We start from the raw sequence: 8,177 nt of genomic DNA on the forward strand, positions 1-8,177 counted from the left end.
TGGACCGAGGGCACACCGACTTCTCCCTCCACCACAGGAAACAATGGGGGCTGGTACCCCAGACATACCTCAAATGGGGAGAGGCCGGTGGCAGAGGACACCTGGCTGTTATGCGCATACTCGATCCAGGCCAGATGTTCACACCAGGCCGTCGGGTGCGCGGACGTCACACAGCGCAGGGCTTGCTCCAATTCCTGGTTGGCCCGTTCTGCCTGTCCGTTGGTCTGCGGGTGATACCCGGACGAGAGGCTCACGGTGGCCCCAATTCTCGGCAGAAACTCCTCCAGACTTGAGAGGAGAACTGGGGACCTCGATCCGAGACGATGTCCACGGGTATCCCATGCAGACGCACGACGTGGTGGACCAGGAGGTCTGCTGTCTCCTGGGCCATAGGGAGCTTCGGGAGGGCCACGAAGTGGGCCGCCTTGGAGAATCGGTCCACTATCGTGAGGATGGTAGTCATGTCCCGGGATGGCGGGAGGCCCGTGACAAAGTCCAGGCCAATGTGGGACCAGGGGTGATGGGGCACAGGTAACGGTTGGAGGAGTCCCTGTGCCCGTTGGTGATCAGCTTTTCCCCTGGCGCAGGTGGTGCAGGCCTGGACATAGTCCCGGACGTCGGCTTCCATGGACGCCCACCAGAAGCGCTGCCGGACCACTGCCACGGTCCTTCGCACCCCCCGGATGGCAGGAGAGTTTGGAACCGTGACAGAAGTCCAGGACGGCAGCTCTGGCCTCTGGTGGAACGTAGAGGCAGTTCTTTGGTCCTTTACCTGGGTCCGGGTTCCATGCCAGGGCCTCCCGGACGGTCTTCTCCACGTCCCAGGTGAGGGTGGCCACGATAGTGGACTCAGGTAGTATGGATTCCGGCGGATCCGACAGCTCGGTTTTGACTTCGACTTCGTGAACCCGGGACAGAGCATCCGATCTTTGGTTCTTGGTCCCGGGGCGGTAGGTGATCCGGAAGTCAAAACGCCCAAAGAACTTGGCGGTCCTGATATACTCCAGGTTCTGGTGGTCCGTGAAAACCGTAAATGGTACCGTGGCTCCCTCTAACAGATGTCTCCACTCCTCAAGAGCCTCCTTCACTGCGAGGAGTTCCCGATTGCCCACGTCATAGTTCCACTCAGCTGGGGTCAACCTGCGTGAGAAATAGGCACAAGGATGGAGAATCTGATCGGACTCCCCGCTCTGGGACAGCACGGCTCCTATCCCTGAGTCCGAGGCGTCCACTTCTACCACAAACTGGAGGCTAGGATCGGGCTGCACCAGAACTGGTGCAGTCGAAAACCGGCGTTTCAACTCCCTAAACGCTGCCTCGCACCGATCCGACCAAGTAAATGGTACTTTGGAGGAGGTCAGAGCTGTCAGGGGGCTAACTACCTGACTGTAGCCCTTTATGAACCTCCTGTAGAAATTCGCAAAGCCGAGGAATTGTTGCAGCTTCCTACGGCTCGTCGGTTGGGGCCAGTCTCTCACCGCCGCGACCTTGGCCGGATCAGGGGCGACGGAGTTGGAGGAGATTATGAACCCCAGGAAGGACAAAGAAGTGCGGTGGAACTCACACTTCTCGCCCTTCACAAACAGCCGGTTCTCCAGCAACCGCTGCAGGACCTGACGTACATGCTGGACATGGGTCTCAGGATCCGAGGAAAAAATGAGAATATCGTCTAGGTATACGAAGACGAATCGGTGCAGGAAGTCCCGCAAGACGTCATTTACCAAAGCCTGAAACGTCGCGGGGGCATTAGTGAGGCTGAACGGCATGACCAGGTACTCAAAGTGACCTAACGGGGTGTTAAATGCCGTCTTCCACTCGTCTCCCACTCGTCTCCCTTCCGGATCCAAACCAGGTGGTACGCGTTCCTAAGATCGAGTTTTGTGAATATTTGGGCTCCATGCAGGGGCGTGAACACCGAATCTAACAGGGGTAGAGGGTACCGGTTGCGGACCGTGATCTCGTTCAGTCCCCTGTAGTCAATGCATGGACAGAGGCCGCCGTCATTCTTGCCCACAAAAAAGAAACCTGCACCCATCGGGGAGGTGGAGTTCCGGATCAACCCAGCAGCTAACGAGTCCCGGATGTAGGTCTCCATTGATTCGCGCTCAGGACGTGAGAGGTTGTACAGCCTGCTGGACGGATACTCAGTTCCCGGGATCAAATCAATGGCGCAATCGTACGGACGGTGTGGGGGAAGAGTGAGTGGCAGATCTTTGCTGAAGACGTCAGCGAGATCGTGGTACTCCTCAGGCACCGCCGCAAGATTGGGGGGGACTTTAACCTCCTTGTTAGCGGTCAAACCGGGCGGAACCGAGGATCCTAGACATTCCCGGTGACAGGTTTCACTCCACTGAGCCACAACCCCTGACGGCCAATCAATCCGGGGGTTGTGTTTGATCATCCAGGGGAAGCCCAAAATCACACGGGAGGTAGAAGGAGTCACGTAAAACTCGATCTCCTCCCGATGATTCCCAGACACTACCAAAGTTACTGGCACTGTCTTGTGTGTGATTAAAGGGAGAAGGGTGCCATCTAGTGCCCGCACCTTCAATGGCGAAGGAAGCACCACCAGAGGGAGCCCTACCTCCCTTGCCCATATGCTGTCCAGCAGATTCCCTTCTGACCCCGTGTCCACCAGTGCGGGGGCCTGAAGGGTTAGATCCCCACTCAGGATCGTAACTGGGAGTCGTGCAGAAAGACGGGTTTGTCCCACGTGTATTTCTTGGCCCACCCTTAGCCCAGTTTCTAAGAGCGGGCGTTGGTGTTTAACCGTTTGGGGCAGTCTCTCTGCTGATGCTCGTTTGAGCCGCAGATAAAGCACTCTCCGCGGACCAGTCTCCTTTGTCTATTAGTGGCTCTGACTTTAGCCCTGCTCGTGTCCATAGCATCGTCAGCAGGGGGAGCTGTCGCCAAACGGAGCGCTGAGGCAGTGGAGCGTGGGGAGGGCGGTACCTTTTCGGAACCGGAAGGGAGAGGGACGGCACGTACCCGACCACGCCCTTCGTCTCGCTCCCGACGGCGTTCCTCTAACCGATTGTCTAATCGTATGACCAGATCAATAAGCCCATCTAAATCCCGCGGCTCATCCTTAGCCACCAGATGCTCCTTCAGGACTGACGACAGTCCGTTTACGAAGGCGGTGCGGAGTGCAGCAGTATTCCAGCCGGACCTCGCAGCCGCGATGCGGAAATCGACCGCATACTCAGCTGCACTCCGACGCCCCTGTCTCATTGACAGCAGCGTCATAGAAGCAGTCTCGCCTCTGTTTGGGTGATCAAATACTGTTTTTAACTCCCTCACAAACCCAGTATAAGAGGTAAGGAGCCATGAATTCTGCTCCCAGAGCGCCGTAGCTCAGGCGCGTGCCTCACCTCGAAGCAAATTAATTACATAAGCCACCCTGCTGGTGTCCGACGCATACATCACGGGACGCTGTGAAAAGACGAGCGAACACTGCGTTAAAAAATCTGCGCACGTCTCCACACAACCCCCGTACGGCTCTGGGGGACTTATGTATGCTTCAGGGGATGGTGGGGGGGGGGGGGGGGTAGTTGAATGACCAGTGGAATGTCTGTATTCAGCACCGGGTCAGCAGGAGGAGGAGCTGCAGCAGCGCCCTGAGCGCGCACTTCCACTTGCGCGGTGAGAGCCTCCATCCTGCCATTGAGGATGACGTTCTGCTTGGTCATTAGATCCAACCGAGCAGTAAAGGCGGTGAGGATTTGCTGCAATTCACCAATCACGCCTCCTGCAGACGCCTGTGCACCCTGCTCTTCCATTGGCTGTTCAACAGATGGTTGACGCCCCTCGGGATCCATGACGATGGCCGAGATAGCCTGTTGGGAAAGTGTAATGACACGGACCCACAACAGGGGGCGTAAATGAACGGACAATGATGAGTCAAAAATACAACACTTTACTGTTGTGAAATGTGCACAACGAAATACAGACAAATGCAGAATTTGGTTCACAATCAAAATATACAAAGTGACATGTGGGTAGGCTCGAGGATAGGAGACGTCCGTCCCGAGTAGAACCGGATCCCACACGAGTTCCACTGCCACCGAACCCGAAGGATACTGGAGCCGCCAAGTCCTGAGTCCCCAGGTGGTCACCGTCTCCGACTGTCGGATCTGGTACTGCTGGCAGGAAGCAGAAGACAGAAGTAATGAGTGTGTGAAAAACACACCCAGTAAACAGTCAGCAAGTTCCTTTTGTATTAGTCGGGTGGGAAAGACACCTCCACCTCAAGTACACAGTTTATGCAGAGTCTGTAATCCTACTTATTGAAGTTCGGAGTGAGGAGTGAAGTGCGTCACTCCTCCACCATCCGCGAACCCAGCCTCCAGCTGAAAGTAGCGATCAAGACACCTGCAAATAGTTCAACACACACAAAAACAAGTAACGTGCGACAACACAACAACGGCTGAGAATTTACCGTGAAGGTAGACGATATCTCGGCGACGAGGTGGAGATGTCGTCCGGCTTTTGTGTGTGTGGGTGATGACCAGGTGATTAGTGACAGCTGTGAGGCGGCAGCGCCCTCTCATGCCTGAAGCCTGCACTCCCTCTGGTGGTGGTGGGCCAGCAGTACCTCCTCTTCAGCAGCCCACACAACAATACATAGGAATAAGCATTGACACCAATGGGCCTCAGGACCTGTAAAGGCCTTCATAATCAAAAACATACGTTTTAACACCAACATCATCCAAATTGGTCCATGGGCTTTTCCAGGGGAAAATAAGCTGGTTTTCGGTGAAAATTTTAACTGCTGATGAGCGATTTTGAGGTGATACTGTCGCTTTAAGGACTTCCCACGGAGCGAGACGTCGTGCAGCACTCCCAGGCACCGTCGTCAGCCTGTTTCAAGCTGAAAACCTCCACATTTCAGGCTCTATTGATCCAGGACGTCGTGAGAGAACAGAGAAGTTTCAGAAGAAGTCGGTTTCAGCATTTTATCCGGATATTCCACTGTTAAAGGAGATTTTTTTAATGAAAGACGTGTGGGCGGATTGCAGCGTCGGATAAAATGCTGAAACCGACTTCTTCTGAAACTTCTCTGTTCTCTCAAGACGTCCTGGATCAATAGAGCCTGAAATGTGGAGGTTTTCAGCTTGAAACAGGCTGACGACGGCGCCTGGGAGCGCTGCACGACGTCTCGCTCCGTGGGAAGTCCTTAAAGCGACAGTATCACCTCAAAATCTCTCATCAGCCGTTAAAATTTTCACTGAAAACCAGCTTAATTTTTCGAACCGTGTCCACTTCGATGTGTCTCACAGGTTTAGAAAAAATTTTGATCAAACAAAGCGCCAGTCTCTCAGCAACTTCTCAGACAAAGGAATTCCGACGAGGGGCTGGACAACTCCTCCCACAAGGAGTGCTCACAGGCGAATGACGTCACCGACAGGCGTGGAAAAACTCACGCATGCGCACGAGGGTTCAAGCATGTCTGACGTAAAAACATATGAATGAAATCCATATAGTTTTTGAAAAAAATAAAAAGGACCTATACTTTATTGACAGCCCTCGTATCATGCAAACTCCAAAAACGTTGACATCATTGCCTTGAATGAAACAAGAAAAGGAGGAGAAGGCCAGCTATGGGAGGTGCAAGGGGGGGGCTACACCTTCTTTTGGAAAGGGTTTCATGAGGAGAGATGACAAATCCACAGCATCTGTTTTGCCATAAAGAACTCTCTCATTTCCAGAAACAAAAGTTCCAAGTTTCCTGGCAACACCTTTTCTTAAAGCATTGGCACCTGCTCATTACTTCATCATTGTCTGAAAGTGTGATCACAAAGATGTCCTGTCCACCAAGGCAATGACTGATGCAGATTGTTGCACAGATTATTGTATGATCTGCTAAGATCTAGCTGAACTTCCACCCCAAGAGGAGGCCTGGATACTGCAAAACTGTTAACAGGTTCAACATCGCCAAGCTCAAAGACCCAGAAATAAAAGTTTCAACAATACCTGATGAAAGAACTCCCCACAAGGTGCTCTGTCCTGGCTCCTAAACATTAGGAGCAGCTCAAGACAGCCATAACAACAGCCTACCAAGGAACACTCGGACACCAGAAGAGGAAGCACCAGAACTGATTTGATGAGAATGACCAGGTCCTCCAAATGACATACAACCCCAATTCCAACGAAGTTGGGACATTGTGTGAAACGTAAATAAAAACAGAATACAATTTGTAAATCCTCTTCAACCTATAGTCAACTGAATACACCACAAAGACCAGATATTTAATGTTCAAACTGATAAACTTTTTTGTTTTTGTGCAAATATTTGCTCATTTTAAAATGGATCCCTGCAACACATTTTTAAAAAGTTGGGATGGGGCAACAAAGACTGGGAAAGTTGATGAATGCCCAAAGAATACCTGTTTGGAAACAGGTGAGTGTCATGATTGGGTATAAAAGAAGCATCCCCAAAAGGCTCAGCCATTCACAAGCAAAGATGGTGTGAGGATCACCACTTTGTGAACAACTGCGTGAAAAAATAGTTTAAGAACAATGTTTCTCAATGTTCAATTGCAAGGAATTTAGGGATTCTATCATCTACAGTCCATAATATAATCAGAAGATTCAGAGAATCTGGAGAACTTTCTACACATAAGCGGCAAGGCCGAAAACCAACATTGAATGCCCGTGACCTTCAGTCCCTCAGGCGGCACTGTATTAAAAACCAACATCATTGTGTAAAGGATCTTACCGCGTGGGCTCAGGAACACTTCAGAAAACCACTGTCAGTTAACACAGTTCGTTGCTACATCTACAAGTGCAAGTTAAAACTCTATCATGCAAAGTGAAAGCCATACATAAACAACATCCAGAAATGCCACCGCCTTCTCTGGGCCTGAGCTCATTTGAAATGGGCAGATGCAAAGTGGAAAAGTGTGCTGTGGTCTGATGAGTCCACATTTCAAATTGTTTTTGGAAATCAGGGACGTCGTATCCTCCGGACAAAAGAGGAAAAAGACCATCCAGATTGTTACCAGTGCAAAGTTCAAAAAGGTTGAAGAGGATTTGCAAGTCATTGTATTCTGTTTTTATTTACATTTTACACAAGGTCCCAACTTCAATGGCGTTGTGGTTGTAAATATCAAGAAAAGTATCGAGAGCAACATCAACCATTGTAACTCACTTTCATTAACTTGACAAAAACATTCAATAGCATGTCATGCCTACTTCTGTGGAACATCCTGAGCAAAATGGGTTATCTGGAGAAATTAAAGCTCCTGAGGCTTCTTCAGAATGACATGTCTGCCAAAGTTCTGGTAAATGACACCAAAACTGAAGCCTTCAATGTTCAGTCAGAACTAAAGCAGGGCTACATCATCAGCCCTACACTCTCCATCATCTTCATGGCAACAGTCCTCCACCTGATCAAGGACAAAGTGCCACCATTAACTGACATGTACAGAATTGATGGAAAGCTGTTCAACCTGAATTGACTGAGAGCCAAGAAGAAAATCACCACCACTTCACTCCTGGACTTTCAGTATGCCGACAATAGCATGTCATCCTTTACAGAACGTCTTCAGAAAAGCCTTGAAACCTTCAATGGAGCCTACTTGGTCTTCACATCAACCTGAAGTCATAGGTCTTGTATCAGCCTCTACCCAACATGGTCAATCCAAAGCTTGCTGTGAAACTACACGGACAGGTCCTGGAAAGTGCTGACCCATCAGATGGTGACATCGATGATGAGATACAACACAAACTCAAGTATGCAGGAACTGCCTTTGCCCAGCTTCACACCCAGGTTTTCAACAACAGAGACCTTTGACACATGATCAATCAATCAATCAATCAATTTTATTTATATAGTGCCAAATCACAACAAACAGTTGCCCCAAGGCGCTTTATATTGTAAGGCAAGGCCATACAATAATTACGTAAAAACCCCAATGGTCAAAACAACCCCCTTTGAGCAAGCACTTGGCGACAGTGGGAAGGAAAAATTCCCTTTTAACAGGAAGAAACCTCCAGCAGAACCAGGCTCAGGGAGGGGCAGTCTTCTGCTGGGACTGGTTGGGGCTGAGGGAGAGAATCAGGAAAAAGACATGCTGTGGAGGGGAGCAGAGATCAATCACTAATGATTAAATGCAGAGTGGTGCATACAGAGCAAAAGAGAAAGAAACACTCAGTGCATCATGGGAACCCCCCAG

The sequence above is a fragment of the Thalassophryne amazonica genome, chromosome 12 (assembly GCF_902500255.1).
Source record: "Thalassophryne amazonica chromosome 12, fThaAma1.1, whole genome shotgun sequence".
Classification (NCBI taxonomy): domain Eukaryota; kingdom Metazoa; phylum Chordata; class Actinopteri; order Batrachoidiformes; family Batrachoididae; genus Thalassophryne; species Thalassophryne amazonica.